The 20,902-nt window shown below is 38.2% G+C and overlaps 1 long non-coding RNA gene across 1 annotated transcript in view; it reads right to left on the reverse strand.

Annotated features, from left to right (window-relative positions):
- The window catches only part of LOC137284366 (uncharacterized), a 44,287-nt gene that overhangs the window by 15,516 nt on the left and 7,869 nt on the right, over nt 1–20,902 (reverse strand). The window lies entirely within an intron of this gene.

Below are 20,902 nucleotides of genomic sequence, written 5' to 3' on the forward strand. Positions count from 1 at the left end.
ATCTTACATCTTAGCAAGTGGGTACAATTTCCGTTCAATGATTGGCAAGCAACGTTATAAAAAATGGAGCATGAAGAAACCCCCGAACACTGGTCATGCCCTTCGTTGTCCTGAAACGTCTGTTTTATCAGCAAAACGTATGGTTGAACATTGACGTACACATGCAACGGCCTGTCACGCTATCTATATATAGACAGAGTCTTTCTTGAAACTGGTTCTAAGATGTGTAATGTGATCTGGTAATCGAATGTGTTGAGGGATTCGAGGGAGCACTTATTTATAAGCTTCGTATAATACGAATTGCACAAAGGTTTTTGGAAGGTGTCGGTGACTTTATTAACGGTGACAATCATCTTTCTATTATGAATAGGCTGTTTGTATGATTGAAGTACACTGCACGCTGTAAAAATGCTTTTGTCTTTTTGCAACTGTAAATCATATGGATTTTATATATAGTCAGTTTAAACGGTGCAAAATTAAGATATTATCAACATGAAAACATCCAGAAGTAAATGCATTTCTTTTTGTAACTGGGTATTTATTTTATGAATTGTTATGACTATTGACTGATTTACTTATAACCTGCTCAGTGTACGAAATGTTTGTTATTTAAGATCTCATTTTGATTTTTATTTGAAAATGATCCTTCATACCAGTTTGGGTAAAATATATATCGTTTATATCATTTCTATACCCGTTGGCGTGCTTAATTATACATTAAACAAATCATTCGGTTAATGTATACGGTGCCCTCGGCGTAAAGTAAGCTATCAGCTTACAGTTAACGAGGTAAGGGTATTAAATCTTCGAGAAAGCAGTAGCAATTCAATGAATTGGCGTTTTTGTTAGTTTGTTCATTGTTTAAGGTATTTACTGCATTATGTTTTGTCCACATGAAGTATTTATTTCGTAATTACGTTTCAAGGTTAGATACAGTTTTTGCACGTTCAAATAGATAAAATTAGATTCATTCATTATGATACTGTATAAGGTTAATGAAGTTTGATACTATTATGATTTCATTTAAAATCAAACGAAATATCGCAAACGACGAAAGAATGCAAATCGTTCCTTTAATAATATTTGAGAAAATAATAGGTTGTAATCAGATGTTGTGTGACAAAGCCTGGGTTTGCAGGTGTGTTACGAACACTGATATGCAAAGTTTGTTTATCCTGGGATTAAAGATGCGGCGTTTGAAAAGGAGTTCACCAGGGTGAGGTCCTAAGACCTAATGCTTTCACGGAATCCTAAATACGCTTGCCAGAGCCAGCCTCTAGCTACACAGAATTGCGGGCCTTTGGTCGATAAACAAGGTACGGATATTAAAGATTAGTAGCAAACTTATCAAATCTGGTAATTTAACACTTGTTTTATCTTTGTCTAAACTCTGGTTGACGCGCAGCGACCAGATAAAGCTAAGCTATTTACTAAGACGACATCTCTTTTCACGCTGTCTTGTTGATATGAGGAGCCTATCGTCGTATTAAACCTTACATCACAGAAACATCTAATCAGTCAGGTGATACTATGAAAATTATCGATAATTGCCTGTACAGGTACCAGCAGTGTTTACAAAAAAGTGATATTGTAATGTCCTATGTAATGATAGTGATTTATTTGTAAATCAAAACGAAAGGAATGTTGTCACCCTATTAATAGAAACATTTAACACTGAACTAAAGTGCAACTTTAAAACCCTTTGGATGGAATGCTTAAGCTGGGTGTATGTGAAGTAGAGTACGCTGCCTTTGGATATATTATATAATTGGATATACTGAAATCTATACAGATTTATCATTAATTCTATTGTTATGTATTTGATAAATAATGCTACATATTTAACATGTTACATTGTATTTTCAATAAATCACAGCTCGTGTAGGGACTGGGTTTTTCTATTGAGAGATGATATATCAATACTTTAACAGAATTAACACATTACATTTTATATAATCCAACTTCGTATGATATCCGCGTAGTAATTTAATACCAGGTGTCAGGCAAAGAGAGAGGCAGGCCCAGAGGAAGAGGTGACACAGTCATAAACCTTCTTGCCGTGTGAAATCGCACAGCCAGTTTATAGGCGGAGGTGTGGAAACTATCCAACTTTATCTATGGCTGGGGGCGATTCTAGGGGCCTCCTCCACACACAGGGGTCGGCCCTTGTCAACCAAGGAACTGCTTCATTGCTGCTTATATATAACTACGTTTAGCCACAAATATTCTCAGGTCATGAAATAGAATCTCCGTGACCTTTTTCACAAATAGCGTACCAAGCTATCAGACATAATTATATCAAAAATTACTGATTGTTTTCAGAAAACGTACATTGATAGTGTTATTACGTAATACGGTTTGCAACATATTTAGGTTTGAGTGTGGAGGTACATGTTCTGAAGTTATTTTGTTGCTGCTTGTTTACTGAATTTTAAAAGCTGAGGAGATGGTTCATGTATTTCCATGCTTTCGTATTAAAAGGAAAACAACTCATGCACCAAGGGAAGTATATCAGTAGTATACATGTATCTTTATATACCTGCTTTCAAACGGTTTAACATAAAAATGCCTGTGGAAATAGCGATTTTACTATCAAAACAACATTATTGTTCCAGTTTGTAATAACACCCAAACACCTGAAAGATATGAAATAATGTTTAAACGATGTATAAAGTTGGTAAATAAATAATAACTATTAAAAGCATCCAGGAATGGATTTTTTAAGTTTCATAATAAATGTACAAAACTTTTGAGAGTGTAGAAATAAAAGAAACTTCGTCAAATCTGATAGGTTCTCCAGGAAGACATGTTTATGTCAACCGGATCAGAAACTCAGCTGTCGACTTGACTTTGGGGGACAGGATGATATGTTCTGTGGGACTATTATCATGATTTATGTTATTCTCGGGCCATTAACCAAATTTAATAACATTTGATATTTTTTCAGAAAGCCGTGTGTGAGAGTGTGTTTGTTTGTAAGAGATGGGATTTATGTAGGTCACATTTTGCCCCACGGTAAAGCTGGTTTCCGTGTAGGTGAGGACAATACTGGACCTCTACACCCCGCCCCCTTCACGGATCAGAGGGCGTGTACGAAGGGCGGGGCTCGGGAACATATTTTAGAACTGTCCTGAGAGGCCCCCATATCATAATGGCTCGTTTATTTGCCTTTCCACATTTCTTCATAAAGAAATATGCAAATACTGGATTTGAGCAAAGTAAATTATGCTATGGTGTTCAACTCAGGTGATATGAAACAAATACAAGCTAGATTACACTTTTACTGGGGTGTCAATCCATTCACTTTAGACAATCGGTGTGCCTATATTGTCTTGGCATCAACACTTGAGTTTCATCGGCTGGTTCAAGTGGGGTTGTCACATACATGATAATGTTTGTTCAGAAACTTAGGGCAAGTTATTTGTCTGACTAGTCACAAGGACGAAGCATATTATACTGTATATCAACATGAACATATCAGCATTAAAGTTTAAGATAAAGCTTGGCATCCACCGTACTGCAGGACATCACACAAAATACTTCTTTACGTGGCTCACTATCCAACGTACTACAAAGGGGTTTGGAGACTGTTAACTGACTGGTGGCATTCGATAACGACGGTTGCGTCGATGGTGATGATGGTGATGATGACGATGATGATGATGATGATGATGATGATGATGATTAGATTGATAGTTTTGATGCATAATCGAACCAACAAAATGTATCGATCGATTTTTTAAATATTTTCTGCCGTAAATGTGTCAAACCAAGATGTATTAATTGTAATAATTGGGTTTGGTAGTGTAAATGTGTGATAAAAGTATATGTGATTGATTACTCGAGAATCCTGTCCATCTGAAAGATATGTATAGATTCCAACAAACTCTGTCACGTACATAAGCAATTTTTAGGTTTTCGCGGGTTTTATGAAAGGAAGTATTGAAACTCCGATGAGCTGTCATTTTTGTGACAGATGTTCGCAATCTGAGAAATATTATTTTCGCATAATTTTCTACATATGATGACTCACCGCAAAGAAAATATAAATAGTTCATTATGCATGCATTATATGCAGACATCCACATCCAGTATTTAGGGTGTTATATAACACTTCCGTATTGTGACTTATTGTGTACCACCCATGTTAATATTTTACAGATAAAAATGGATCGTAATAATAAATCATATAAAGTGCCAGAAGATATGTCATGACGAATCACCTGTCTGCCTCCATGTTTAGTTTGTTGTATAACGCCCACTCAGCAATTTTCGCTAAATAACGGTTGTGTGTATATAATCGAGCCGGGACAAGGCAACCCAATGGGTGACGCTATGAGCATCGGTCTACGTGGACTGGTGAAGACCAATTCTAACTCGTACCTTCAAGAGATACTTTTATCCAACAAATGGTTTACCTAAACCAAATGACTGCCACAATCTAAATTACTCATGCATTTATATACATGAGGTAATATTTGGACATGTTTTGCAGTATGTCCTTCTGTCATCTAACCACTTGCCAGCTAGAGATACCATTATACCATCGAACGTGAACGTTTTGTTTATGCAGCAAGCGCGGAAACACACCTACTCACGTGATGAGTTGCACGTTTTAGCACAAGCCAGGTTCGGCATCTTGATGCTAACATCGCCACAATGTTAACAGTTTGGGCTATGCCGACAGCGCCAGGTCGCGGCTTAATGCTGTGTGGTGTATATCTAAGTGACACGAACGTAGTGCTGAAAGAATTAAAAACTGGCACACGATCGTTAGGCAATTTACACCACATTACTTTCCACTGAAATGCCCCATCCTCTGATAGGGGGACAGCTCAGTTGTAATGTGCATTAATTTAATCTAACAACTTGAAAAGTTGACCCAAAACACAAAAGGAGGAAGCAAAAGGTTTGCTCCGCAATGGAGTTGCTGGTCAATCCTTTAATGGGAATACACATCAGTAAAAAAGAAATATAATCCAATTTTCAAGCCTTGCGTCGGACTGCGTGAGGATGATTGATTGTAGAGTGTTCAGCTGCCTCTCTGTATTATGTAAAACAGAGCCCTAATACAAGGTCGGAAACCCTCATGATGAATTTGTGATTAACACTGCCTTACACTATAACTTTTCAATCTCTAATTGGATAATATGCTTGTTACAATATTAAAGACGTTAAATATTGACTTGCGCCCGTGCTAACATATGAATGACGACTTAATATTGGCTTTATGGAAAAAGATTCCACTGGTGGAATACAACCAGGATGACAAGAAGATCCTTGATTACCTTATATCTTAATCCTATAAGTCGTTGTCGGATATGTTGAGAAGGTTGAGAAATATTAGTAGACATCTGACTATTCAAACATTTCTGTATTTTCCGAACAAATAAACATCAAAGGCGACAATTCACCAGAAAACACACTCTGGAAAATACACACGAAATATGTCAACATTCAAACAGGACATAACCCAAACGTTCAGAAATAATTCAAAACGAGTAAAATATTGCTTTGCAGATTCCAAATAAGGGAACACACACATTCTATGTTTACCAAATAAAACATTGGTTCCATCTGACTGTCTCAGTTCCTGTTCAAATATACACTAATCAGCCGTTGACACATCCCCTCTCAAGACAGTACTATTCCCCACCCTTCAAAAGCATTCCCCTTCACAAATAAGGCGATAGTTGGACGTTGTGGTTTTTGACGTTCCATCCCGCATTAGCTCAAGAGAATCATCAGCAGTATTCTTGAAATCCTATTCTCCAAAAATAAAGAAATTCGACCGTAGAAAGAGTTAAAAGCTCTGATTGTCCCAAGGGACACACCAGATCGTTAGCGAGCGACTAGGCAAAACATTAAGGCAGGCCTGTAATCAGTTTATGACTCCATATGCCAATAGGGTCATTATTTCAGATTCCATTCAGGACGATATATATACGAACGTACTGGCACCAGAACAAGGGTAAATGTGTGGTATACGTGTACACGCATTGATACATTGGACTATTGATATTACAGGTCTTTGGCGTTTTAGAAATGGTGGTACCAGACGTGGTTAATCCGAGGGATGTTCAATGAGTTCAAACCACATGAATTGTACCTGGAACGGTAGTGCCGTTCTCGTTGAAGAACCCACCCGTGCCAACACACTTAGCCCAGCATTGATATTCATATAATGTTGTCAAAGTAGATAATCATCTGACATTTCGGTGCGTTGTGCACTATTTGAAATCCTATACCATCCATGAAGATCAAACGAACAGACCTTGCCTTCTCCAGAGAAGGAGACAGTAGGTGTTTCTACTGCTTTGACTTTGACTTGATGGTTACACATGGCACCACGACATCGGCTGAATCGGTTTCTAAATGCCAAATATTGCGGGTGGAAATGATGGAACCCCAAACCTGTCATCGATCTCAGCATCCTCAGGCATGTTTCATTTGTAGCCTCTTCCCCAGAATGGTAGGTGCCTGTTGTTTTGGCTGTTTGGTGTGTCGACCTATAGTGTCATGTATTTTATCAAACTGTTCCTTAATGATTACAGTTAAAGACTGAATTTGGTCACTTTGGAAGCTCCCTCTTCCCTTTCTCCAACTCCAATCCTTTTTTCTTAGAGCTTACACTGGAAGAAGCACCATCCCCTAAAATTGATATTATGTCCGCCTGGATGGCTAATGGAGTTGATGACAGTACGGTAGCCAATTTCGTCCATTTTCGTCAACAGTGAATAACTAGTTACTTTATTGCCTGCAGTCATAAGCTGACTAGTGGTGTATTTGGCTCAAAAACAGCTTTGGGTATGGACAGAATTTTGCATAATATATGCAAACTGTTAAAACATCCTTGTACATCCTTGTAGTTTGACTGAGAACTTTTCACACCCTTCGTGCCTAACTTAGAATGTTTCAATGTTGGCAAAGCTCTTTATCATCTACAGAATGCATTGTGTTTTGGAGATTTGCATTCAAGCGTAAATCTGAATATCAATGAACAACGTTATATGCAGTTTCAAAACTGTTCATAACAGATAAATGTTTCACAGAAATCGTTGTATGACCATGTTTGAATGTGTCCATTGTCATATGTTGGATTGTATTGTTTTCTTTTCTGTGTAAAGTGGACCAAACATACATAAAACACATTTATAATTATATCCTTGCGCAATTTCAGTGACATGAAAATGAGTACTTGAATACTCTCCATACAAGAATACTATGTCAGATTTTTTTCCAGCTTTCATCTAAAGGTTACCAGGGACAGATATCGAAGAAAGCACGAAATGTCCAAACCTAACTCCTTGATCCCAACACGACAGGATACACACATGTAGAACCAGTCCTACATGTATCCCAATTATGTTTCCCGTGTTTAAAGACAGTATGGCGCTGCATTGCCCTTACAGATTACGGAAGAACTTCTTAACTGTTCCTTCCCCTTTCTTTTGATTGAGACGTGCCCATATTCACTAACATCCAATATGGACCATCTCCAACGTCCTTAAACGGCATTTACATGAGAACATCGAGTTTGCTGTTGCTTCCATGTTCCTCATGACACTACTAGATGCATGGCGTGTGTTTTAAAGCCAACGTGACACTTTTGTGAAGAAGGATTCCATTGTAATGCATTATAAGTAAAATGAGAGCCCACAAACAACCCGTCGTCTTCATTCAACAATATTTATATGTACACAAATGGAAAGCAAATACGGTTGTAGTTTGCGGAAATCATCTAGAATGACTGCAAAATCTCGTCGGGATGTGATCAATCTAAATTTACATCTACAAACGTTGAAGGTTTTCGTTTGAAGTAAATGAGCCCGAGGAAACATCAAATCTAATTGTCCCGTATAATTTAAAAACATGCGTCCCCTAAATGTGCACAACAAACAAGGAGATGGGAGAGAAGATCAATGTTAACAGACAATTGTGCATAATCCTGGGACATATATAACAACTGAGTAACATGATCTTGGTTGAGGACGATTAACACGAGAAGGTTCGCCATGCAGAGCTAAAGCTTTCGCCCACAGATAGAACTTCGCATATACGTGTTCCAAACCAGCGACCACTCCAGATTCGGAAGAAGAGGCCATTTTGGAGCTTGGAAATTTGTGTCTGGCTATCGTCATGACGCCCTTGGGGGAATTTCCCCCCTCAGAGAAGGGCTAACGCTATCAAGCTCCCCCTCCCCACCTAGAGTAGGACGTACTAGATTTAATTTCCATCGATGTTCAATTTATTGGGGACAACCAGCGCCAAGGGATGCGATGTGTATCCACATCGTTATAGTTTGTTTCATGCTAATAATCAATGCTGAGTGAGTCTCATACCACTTCCAGTCCCCGTGTGGCTGAAAGTATACTGACAATTACCATTATCCATTAATTACAAATGCATTGACAGAGAATCTTCGAAAGAAAAGACTGTGCCTTAAGAAATTAATGTCACATTTTGTTTTGAAATCGATGTCGTGGTTTATTGTTTCATACACGATCTCTAGTTAAATCAGTTTGATATCTGTAGCCTTTTCTATGCCATCAATGCACATTTTTCATATTCCCACAGGTACCTATACTAAAGAATCGTGAAGTAGTCCCCTTGAACATATATGTCTCAGAAGTAATAGCGTCTTCAATAGCTATCTAACCGTATTGTTTACCCTTGTGGTTGGTTATGGCTAACGTTAATTAGCACGGCTGCTCTAAACGTTCACTGTCCAGTGCCTCTCACGAGGGTACTTATCACTATCAAGATACTGCGGTGTACTCAAACAAGACTTCCCACTACTGTTTCTCTCTCAGAGACTAAAACGTGCCTCCTGGCTTTATTGATTGACAGTACATGTGCATACATGTTTATCCTGCAGTTGTGGAACACCTTTGATGCTATTTGCTTTGTATCATTGAGGGAAAGCTATGGGGAAAAGTTGGAAGGCATCCAGGGAGGTAAATTCATATTAATAGATCCCAAATGTCACGGTCCATTAAAAATTCAGATATTGAAATATTGATATATTTGTCTGTTAAAACGGTTCAGATATTTTGAAGGTACCTCTAACGTTATCCCACCTGAAATATTACTGTTCCTTTTTAGCGAAAACATATTTGACAAAGTATGGTTTAATTATCATTAATTATCATAGAAGGGTAGATATTAACAAGTCGCAATGTGATTATGGATATATAGCATTGACTTAAGACAAACAACCTTGTTAGGATAACCGTAAAACCACCTAGTGTATGACTGACGATTTTGTTACACTGTAAAATTGTCAGACAAATTAGCATTCCTTTAAATACTAGTAGTCATTTTGATCCTTGTAGATGACTTTTACCCAAACAGGCTTAGACAGCAATAAAATACCGTAAAGCTGATCCATTGGGTTAAGAGTGTTTGGCAATTTGATGTATTATGCATTCATCGAATCTCACCGTTTTTGGTATAAGAAAACATACTATTTTATTTCGACCAGTTCGTGTGTGGTTTATGTGCACTTTGTTATCATTTAATTAACTTTTGACTGATATTTACGATATGTGGTTCACACTTACTTGAATGGGCACCAAAAACTGCACATCAAATGCACATGAGCATGCATTAAGCTGTTACTCAGGCATGAAAAAGGAACACGCCAAGGCGTCGTTTTGACACCCCGTCTATTCAAACATCAGCTTTGATGTTTCCTATACTTAGAACTGTGGGAAATGACTGCTAACAATAGCAAAGGATTTGCAGTTCATTTTTAGCTCGTAAATTTTCACGTTTTCTGCTGACCTAGAATAGTAATTTGCATTAGTTACATGTCGTGATTTTAATTACTTTGGTGTTCGTCATCCCAGCGACAACTACAAATGTGCAACCTCCCATGTTGACTGTAACAAAGCCGCAGATCTGACAAGCATAAGATATATACCAAAACACATTTTATTCGACAGGGCAGGTTAATAACAATAGTCTTGCACCAACCTTCACAAAACAAATGCGTGTACTTCAAAATGCACCTAAATGCTCCTTGAACCATTACCTGTCAAACCCTGTTGGAGGCGAATGTACACTCAGTGCATTAAGTCTGGGGTGTTTTGTTAGATGCATATTAAAACACTTCACACTGTATTTTTCAAATACGACTTATAGTTTCGTTATGCAATGAGATGATTTCCCCTCTTCTCGAACACCTGGTGTCATAAACGCATCATCAAGTCCGATTAATTCTTTTTGCAGATATTTCATGAGATTAATTAAACCGTGTCTATACTGAAATGAATAATGCATTTTGTATATAGAGTCAAGGGGAAATGTGCCAATAAACATAACCCACCTGACTAACCGAAGGCAAAAGCAAACACAAACCAGTAATAGGTTTACATGAAAATAATCTTTTTTCTGATTAAGAAGATGTCAAGAACACTAGTGCTTGAGATTAATTATGAATCTAAAATGAATTTGACAACACGCCCAGCGGGAACAGGACTGAGCGATCGGTCCCTGACATTAGACTGTAGGTTTTGTTTACGACATGCCAAAAGTTGACCCCGGTTTGTGTTAAAGACACAAGGGACCTAGCTCTCCTTGTGATATTATTCACCAAATGGTTGGGGGGTCCCTGCTCCTAAGGGGCTCCCATCTCTGTATTCTAATAACGCAGTTTCTAACATTGCTCCCAGGCTTTTGCTGAGTGAAATGGAAATAATGTAAAACTGGATGTCATTTGCTCCAGTGAAGATCATTTGCTCCAGATCAGGATCCATGCTGTCAGTTTCTCCAAGCTACCAATGGAGCCCTGCCTTCAGCATATTTTCTAGTGTAATATATTATACTATTGTGTAAATTGTGAGGGTAAACTGATTTAGTGCACAAAAGGACAGTTATGTGCAAAGGTACAAGTATTTGGGCGTATTCTGAAATGATCTATAACTGATATGATGAAGGACACGGACAAAGAATCATAGATATTCAGACATTGCATTTTCTTTGTCGTACGTATATGATTAATTTTACATTTTATTTCCCTTACACGTGTTAAAGTGAGCCTCATGGCCAACCAGCAATTAATGACACGTGAAATAAGAAAGAGTGAACTAGTCACTAAGAGTTACTTTACAGTCGTATTTACAGTTGAATGCAGTGTTAAAACGTCAGTTTACCTGATCCCCAGTAAATGTCAATACTGTCGGGAGAATTTCAGCACTTTAGCAATAGCTATTATGTACAGCATGTGTGCAAAATCTTGAAACTGCTCTTCTTCAGTTGATTGTTTCAATACCTATGATATTATTCTGTGGTATTCTTAATTTAAATATCATCGATTCGATGAACAAAGTAAACCAGACGCTCAAAACTGTTCAAATAATGTTTCAAGGGTCAAAACGTGTTCCAAAGATAACAGGCTTTATTTTGCAATTGTGTCAATGTCATTTTCATGTAGAGGGTCACAGTCTCAAATTGTATGATTTGTGATAAAAATGGAAGAGTATAAAATTTCTTCATTGCGACTATTTTCATAATTAACATCAATAGAATGCCTAATTCCGTACATAGGGCCAGTATTTGTTGAGCATTGGGCACCAGCATTGCCCGGTCATTCGACACTTGGCCAGTCACTGACCAGTAGATATCGCAAATATTATTCTCCACACGAACAATGACATATCTAAATGTCTAAAAGGGTACACACTTGTGGTATCATGTTTCATACCATTGAGTAGCTGATTCGTGGTGTATTTATAATGGACAAAGAAGGGTTAAACACAAAGGAATGGTCTGTTTTGCCCATTAAACAAATGATGGTTTGTTCTTCAGCATCGGTGAATTTTGTCCCATTACTTTCGTGATGTTTGATTTTACATTGAATTAATGTAATCTGAGCAAAAGATTTTTTTTATGAAATTTGCATTTCAATTTCAAATTAAAAGCTTAGGCAATTACTGATTCCAATCGAATTATCTTATCCTGTTAAACGTTAGGTTTGTGATGTCGCACATCTAAGTATTTACATTCACAAAAAGTCCTCTCGTGTTTAAAATCATTTAATCTCAAGCCATAATTAATACGTTTGCTGTGGATTATGGGGAAAACATTTTAGTTACAAGACTTATAGTCGTAGCATTTCTCCCGCCGGTTCTTGTACCACAGGTTACAAACTCATGCATCACCGTGTAATGGCTGCCGCATAAAGTCTTCGTGTAATTAAGCCTATCTTATCACAATTGTAATTGCTATCAAATTGATCGTCCATTACCGTCACAAGGCGCTCATTTCGCTGCATCGATTTCCCGCTGTGCTGAAAAACACTCATCGACCAGGGGCAAGAAAAAACTGCGAAATCACAACCACAAAACCTCCCTCCCAATCATTGATTTTATTACTCTACATAAACCTTTAAGATGCCCCGGACATTAGGGTGATTAGAAACGCAAATATTAAATCGGACCTGTAATTGAAGTTAGAATTCCGACACATGCGGTCTGTCATTTGGTCCTTTGTCCGCGATATGCCTCGGTTTATCTCTGAGGGTTTTAGATGGAAAACACTTTATCTCTCTCATACTTATGTCGGTAGTCGGGGTTATTAGTAAATTAGGGGATTGTGGGAAGTGTGTTACTGACACGGCAACAGTCTACCTGTTACACAGGTCAGGGGTTTTCATTACATATCATATAGATGTTTGTTTGTTTTGTTGGTTGTTGGTTGCTCATCAATGTTCCACTATATGGGGGCGGTCTCAAAATGACCCAGTTTGGGCCAAACAGTGCAGTTCTTGACATCTTGAACATTGATCTAAGCAATTTGGATACAATGACCTGTATCAATCATGTCAGCAGAATGAGTTGCAGAATACCATTTTTAACCCCTATCTTCACGGGTTTCTAGTTGTACGAAAAGGTGATACTTGATAGGAGGCAAGAAACGTTAATATAAACGAAATAAGGAGCATGGACAGTGTTAGTGTTTGTTTGTTGGTTTGTCCTTTAAGGCAACACTCAGCATTATCGAGTCTGGACCAGATAATCCAGTGATCAACATCAAGAGTCAGTTTTGTTCAACACGTTATCTTGTCGTGTCTGCTTGATGTGGGATGAACGCCCAATGTGATACAATGTTTACGAACCAGCGACAACGTTTTAAACCCGGCTCTATTACATTATGTCAATAGAAAACCAGAACCCGACTCTGAGGATCAAACCCACAATTGTTCGTTTGTGGCATGTGCAGATCAATCTGAGCTACCATGACCAGGTGGACTGTCGTACCTTATAGTATTAGAAGTAGGCGTATCTCTAGTAGTGTTTCACGTATCGGCAGTGATAGTAGCTAAACTCTTACCTACACACGTACCCTCATATACCTCAAGATCTAACTCTAAACTCATCAAATTACTCTTCTAGTAAAGGGGCGGTGGAGTAGCCTAGTGAATAAAGTGTTTGCTATTCGCACCTTAGGCCCGAGATCGATTCCACACATGGGTACAATGTGTGAAGCCCATTTCTGGTGATATTGTTGGAATAGTGTTTCTGTTAAAGCGGCGTAAAAACCACACTCACTCACATATTCACTCACTCCCGGTAGAAGTCGTAGCCGTTTTTAACTGTACAGGTGACGGAAGTATTGGCAATGAAAATCGACACAGGTTTAGCTGCAGGAGTAGCACCTAATTTGGTATGAATGCGGCGTAAAGCCACACTCACTCCCATATTCACTCACTCCCGGTAGAAGTCGTAGCCGTTTTTAACTGTACAGGTGACGGAAGTATTGGCAATGAAAATCGACACAGGTTCAGCTGCAGGAGTAGCACCTAATTTGGTATGAATGCGGCGTAAAGCCACACTCACTCCCATATTCACTCACTCCCGGTAGAAGTCGTAGCCGTTTTTAACTGTACAGGTGACGGAAGTGTTGGCAATGAAAATCGACACAGGTTTAGCTGCAGGAGTAGCACCTAATTTGGTATGAATGCTCAGTGAAACACTCATAAGATTAATTTTAATTTCATAATCGCATGTCAATAATTCCTCGTGCGCCATATAACAGGTGCGAATTCTTCCTGAAGGGGTGGATCGCTCGAAAAATCAAACTTCGTTAAGCGGGTAGGTCACGGCACCGGGAACGTTCCATTTAACACTGTTAGACGGACGTGTTGCATGTCAAATGTCATTTGAAAATGACATGTTCGTGTGCGTCTGGAGATGCTCAATGATAGGAGGTTACGAACAAAACACATTTACGTAAATGATAACGCTCCTTTTCCTCGAATCTGAATTCGTTATGGTATGTGTGTACCGTCAATATTCGACCCCTCGTACAACCCGTTTCGATGTTGAAGATTATATCAGCAAATTACAAATCAATATTTTGTCGTCACGTAAACGGCCACGGGCGATAGCACCGCTTTGTATCTACAGAAGAAAAGTGGTAAATGGTAAAATTGGTGTTGAATCTGACATATGCCTTTTAAACCACGTTTCAGATAACTTGTAATAACGAAAAAATTACTATCGAAATTGTTTTTGTAAAGTAAAGAAATCAATGCCACTACCAGTTAATGTCGTTTTGTATTTACTTTAAACAAGCTTCAAATTATGTCAATAGAAAGCAATACGACCTGCAATAGTACTTTACCGATTACTTTTCGGCATCACAAATGTTTATTTACTGCGGTCAAATACTAGAAAACTTGTAAGTGCAATGATATTTTGACTATGACAGTATAAGTCCACATGCCGTATCTCTCGGCCTGTTCGTATTGTAAACACAAACCCCGCACTCTGCTGGTCACTGGGGAACTCTTTTGTACGGCGGAGGCATACACTCGCATAACTAACTGGATAAATCTGTCGTCAATAGCGAAAGCGACTGCCTTGGATTGCCGACACATTATTACTACACCCAAACGTGTAGTGGGTTAATTCTTTGTGTTCAAATCTCCCTCTGGGATCTTCTAATAATAAAAGTCAACATGACAGTGATGTGTTCACGTGCTACGAGGTAAAAATCCGAGCAGAACAACAAACGGGGTCCCTTCATGGTCAGTTTTACACGTTCAGAAGTGCTCAGCCATTTGGATAACGAAATTGACCACATGTAGCCGCTGACCACTACACTAACATCATACACACCATCCCCAAGTCTAATCAACTTGCCCTAAAATCTTATCTTGCACATAATTAATAAATCATCATAATACAATTATTAGTGAACAGAATCACATATAAATATTTCATACTGTCAATTATACATGGTTAACACTACATCAGGAATTGCCAACTGAATATGCAGAGGTAAAGCCTACTGGCGTTATAACGAGGAGGTTAAATTCACATGCTAACCGCGCATTCCCTATTTACCCGATATAGCGTCGCTACCTGTAGCTAGGGTTACCGGAATGTTGAGGGCCGGCTATTGTTAAGGTGTACTGGACTGAGCGAGAGACGCATGGGACTCAGAATCTTCAAGCCTGTACATTGTATTCCGAGAGTTAGGATAACGTGGTCCTCCATACACAGGTCTACGCACAACGACATATACATTACCGAATACCCGGGTCTCCCTGTCACCGAAATGTCGACTAAATGTAAACAGTGGCGTCAAAACTGACAAAATTTCGTTGAGGAAGTATTCGATAACAGCCATCTCTGTGGGAGGTGTATTTTGCATATTTAAGGTATTTTAGCTCAATTATTATCCTGGGAGTTACAGAGCAGGGTGCTACCGATACCATAGCCATAGCTTAACATTTTTCAGCAAATAGTTCACACTCCATATTAATGGTTCCCGTTAATTCGTTAACACCAAATACATATCCAAAGCAAAACATTATTTTCTTGTTTTATATGTATTTTAGAGTTTATCAAAGGTAAGGATAAGTATAATGATAAAAAATAATCATGACATAATCATATAAAGAATATTTTGTGAAAAATGTATTGTTATTAGTTAAATCTAGTTATTATTCGATACTTTTATTCCCAGCTATTTCATAATTATTATGTTAAGCCAATTTGTTTGCGCGTCTATCTTTTTAACAATACATCGATTTTTGAAAGTTTCGTAACTGCCGTTCAACGGTTAAACAATGTGACACAATATTTTGGCATAAAAGTTACATTAAAGCTGTAAATAAAAGTTAATTCGTTAAGCTTAACATTCGAACCATTCCGAATAGTTCAAGCCTGCTGATTGGTCAAAAGAAAGGCGTTAAAGCGGAAGTGTCCTCACAGCCAATCAGTGTATGAGTGACCTATTTTTCTAACCGAGCTATCCAATCAAAACCATTTAGGCCTTCGCTACAAAGCCTAAAAGTATGCATGGCCATTGCAACGTTATTTTCATCCAGTGGAGCTGTTACGAATAAGCACATACATCATATATGCATTTACGAACTAATTTTTTCAAGGTTAGTTTTGCAACACACATAGATGTAGATTTTTCGTTAATAAACATCTGCCCAATCGCTTCAAAGGCTTGAGATAATGTTCAAAAGTGGGCGTGTTTTCCACCAACATGCTATAAATCCCCTTGTTAAGCGTAATTAGGATTAATCATTGTTTCGCATCATAGTTTATGGGGTAATTACGTATTTTATATTCTTAATCAACACCATTATGCATTAAGTATTTGTATTTCGTTATTTCACATACTACGTGGCATATCAAACGAAATAAACGTGATTAATTGTGTATTCTTCTACATGGCATCAATATTCACGAGTAGTTGTGATTTACAGTCTTGGAATCTTTTTGTGCCTTTAATGCTAATACCACTCAATAAAACGGGGACAAGCAAGGGAAATGATTAATAATATAACATAAATTGTCTCCCTTTGCCCACTAATGCTTTGAAAGGACACCGACTATAATGGATTAATTCCATCATTTTGTGGTACGTTGGTTGAATAAAATCAATATCTATATTAAATATTTCTGAAAACGAATTGTCTGTTTCAGCATTTAGTGCATGTGTTAGAAATAACTTGATAAATGTTGGAAATCTGTTTCGATTATCTATTAAGCAATAAGTAATAATTATGATGACAATTAGGAATCGAGTCTGTGTGTATTTGCAGCAAATATAATCCGTAATTGATGCTAGTAAATTCGAAGGATCATGTGTGGTGTTGTTTTAAAATGGAACATGTCAATGAGACGTCGATAAATGTGTCTTAACTAACAAGTGGAAAGTTTTCTTGGGAGCAAAAAGAACATTCATCTTGTGATTTTCATAAAATTAACGAAGGTATACTTTATAGGAGCCAAAATACATTATGCATACAGAAGAGGAGAGCGAAATTCTGATGGTAATAAAATGTGTTACCGGCTAGCCCTACTTACGCACAAGTGACAAAACGTCTTTCGAAAAACGTAATGACCCTTATAGCAGGTACAAATTTAATCACTGAAGTATGAATTAAATTGGCAAATGTGCGAAATTTCGTTACATGTAACCCGCATTCTGCTTTCACGGGCCGGGGCCGTAACGTAATAGCGAACATAACTCAGAGGTAAAGCATATACCACACTTACAGGATTAAGGGATCTAAAAAGTCGATGTTAATAAATACGCTTAATCACTAAAACCTAAAATCTCCGGCATAGCATTGTAAAATTCGTTAAATGAACATTAGGGTAATCCCACCGTACATAGTTGCCGTACAGACTCCATTGTGGCCTAACACAGCGCTTAGCCATGGGGGCCACTAGTACCACTCTAGGCATAAAAGGATTAATCTTACAAACAAGTTTAGCTCCAACAGTTATAAGTGTAAAGAGGATTCTTTGAATATTCGATGAGAACGTCATTCAAACCCGGTGACACGACGTCTTTGCCCGAGTCGACTGTAGGGTCGCCTCGTCACTTATTTTATGCTGTTCCGATCTTCTCGTTATGACCTTTACAGTTTACACATACATGTTCACATCGATCCGCCATTCACACTGTGACAATGTGCGTCTATTTATCTGATCTTACTTTTGTTGACGTCTTTTTGCGACCAAGTCGAAGCGGTTTACCCTAAAAGAGTGAAAGATCCCCTCTGTGTGAAAGACTTGAGTAAGACTCTAATAAACTAATCCCCGCCTAACAGACCCCACAAAGACACGAGTTAGGTCTATTATAATGACTCTAGCTGACAATTCATACTGGTTTCACCCAATAAGACTGCGACTACAGGCAAATAACGACTGATCTGTATTCAGTAACCAGTTGACATAAAATGGGTCACAAAATCTGGTACGCATGGCCATCATTGAGCCTGCTTCTTTCACCAGTGTCATATGATTAATCATAAAAAAATACGGAAAGGAGGGGGGAGGGGGAGAGGTAGTCGTGTGGGGTATGGATGGAGGGGTTGGGGTAGAGAGTTAGCGCTGAGGTTTTTCCAGTTAATATTCTTCAATGCTGTTTTTTTTTTATATGCCACCCTTGTCAGTCGAATAAAAGAGGGCAGCCTGTCCCACCATCCAAATTCAATGAACTATGACACAAAGACGGGAGTTGGTTATCTTGGGACAAGTCTTTTTAAGCGATTCATCTCAGCGATGCGCGAAGGGTGAGGCTGGGAAGACCCCCCTCACATAACAAGTAATTTTTTTCTGGGGATGTCAGCCAAACGAATACCTGAGTACGGGGATGGGATATCAACTCTCAACCCGTCCCCCTTTTGTAATGCGTGGCCTTCATTTGGGAAAACGGGGGCACATTTCAAACGAGAAATCCCCAGGGAAGGAAACGATACATGCATAGTCATCTGAAAAGGTAGCTTTCATTTGTAAGCAGTCAAGCGAGAAGCTATTCCAGGGCTCGAGAGAGGGAAAATATATATCACTTTGGCATATGTATTTTCTCAGTAAGAGGTTGTGGTAAGGTAAATATAGGGTATTGCTACCCATTTCATGTTAAATTCGATTTTCACTAATATCAAAATATAAATATGTATTTGCTTGTTTCTGAAACATAAATATGTATTTACAGTTATTTAACAGTTGCCCAAAGAAATGAAGAACATCTTTCGGACAGATATGTTGCTGTGTTGCTTTTGAAGTTCATGAAAACGTGGGAGACTTGTTCTGTTGATCTGGCACCTTTCCATTAAAAAGGGAAAATGTGACAACTTCAAAGCACATCTTTGAACCAGCTGCCAATTACTACACAAGGGTTTGTTTTACGGCAGCGAACATCAGCTCTTCTGTTTATGTAGTCGGAATTTAAAGAGTCACGTGATGAATTCACCCAGTCCCTGATCCTCTCACCCAGAACGGAAGTCGATTACGGCGCCAGGATTACTATTAATAGTCACGCGATTGTCACGTGCGGCCAATCAAATACTTTCTTTCATTAGACTCGAATGCCTAACACGTGCATGGATGAAACAAGAAACTCTGGACAACAGTAAAACTCGTGAATACTGAGTGACAATTCTCAAATTCATGTTCAAATGTATTCCATGAGACAATCGGAAATTCAGAGAAAACAACACTTTACGAAAATTGGCTTACGAGAAAATCAGTTGTTTTTTTTAAAAAAAATAAAAATAAATTGAAATAACTGCGACAATATAATACAACTAAAGGTATTCATCAAGCATTCTTATATCGCATGTTTTCAAATATGACCCTGTAAATCTCAAAGGAGTATTTGTAATGAGAATAAAAGGATGGAATTCTGAATAGGAGTTTGAATCCAAACGCAGTGGAGGGTAAACGGCAAGGTCCGTTTACTTGTGATTTTATCAATTTTAATGGTCCAATTCCAACGTATACGATAGGACGAGGGGCTTTACTCTATGAGGACAGCCTGTGATAAATCAAAGGCGATGTAATCAACACCACTTGCAAGGAACGCAAGAACTTTGGGGCGTGGTTAAGAGACAAACGCACCAACTCAGAGTAGGTTACGATTTCAAAGAAATCTCACCTCTTAACCTTTCACAGATTATTCAGAATGCAGGTTAATAATAAGCACTTGCACATTTTGCTAAAAATATATTACTAGAAGCATCAAGTTTTCATATTTCGTTAAATTATATGATCATTATTGTTTCTTAATGCTCAAGGTGCCACGTGTATTCTAACGGTTTTACTATCCAGTTATCGCAGTTGGATATTGAAGTCTTCATCGTCAGTTTTGCTAAATAGTAGTTATACACGGCAATTCAGTAATAAAATCATTACCCGAATATTTCATTGAAAACCCGTTGAAGAGTGTCAGTTGATGCTTTAATGTTCTTTCTGTGCCGAGCAGACTGAAGTCAACACATTGTAAATATAGATTGAATCTGACATCTAAATGCGTGTTTTACAATAACGAAAATTATCGTGTAGTGTTTCCATTGATTTTAGGAATGTTAAGGTTGAAAATTGCGCGAAAGGACGGTGGTATCAAATTATGCAATTTTGTATTGTATTGTTATAGTCCCAAAGATATTGTTATTTGGAATGTTGTTTTTAACTGAAATATTCGACAGATAAGGCATGATTTGTTGAATAATTACTCCGTCGAATCAATACATAATGTGTAGATTAGTCGTGATGGTATAGGGCAATTTTTCGTTCGTACCGGTGTCACCTTACAGAGCTAATATAAATTCTTGTGTTTCAAAGTAACGTTGAAACTCAAATTGTTATCTAAGTAATCTATTCACACAAAACCTCCTTACTTTCATAACATTACCCCTTACATCTGACCCATGCTTGAACCTGCCGCATCATTGGTTGGATCGCCCACTCCACGTCAGAACGAGGCTACGCCTCATCTACATAGATAACGTCGGTTTGTGTCCAGCCAATGGGGTGACGGCAAGCTGACCTACGTTCTAACTCCCGACGTAATCAATTTCGGAATTTCAAACTACATTTCTTCTATCAGTAGGACAAAGTCCGATGTTACAAAATGATATCTG

This window comes from Haliotis asinina, chromosome 5 (genome assembly GCF_037392515.1).
Source record: "Haliotis asinina isolate JCU_RB_2024 chromosome 5, JCU_Hal_asi_v2, whole genome shotgun sequence".
NCBI classification, from domain to species: domain Eukaryota; kingdom Metazoa; phylum Mollusca; class Gastropoda; order Lepetellida; family Haliotidae; genus Haliotis; species Haliotis asinina.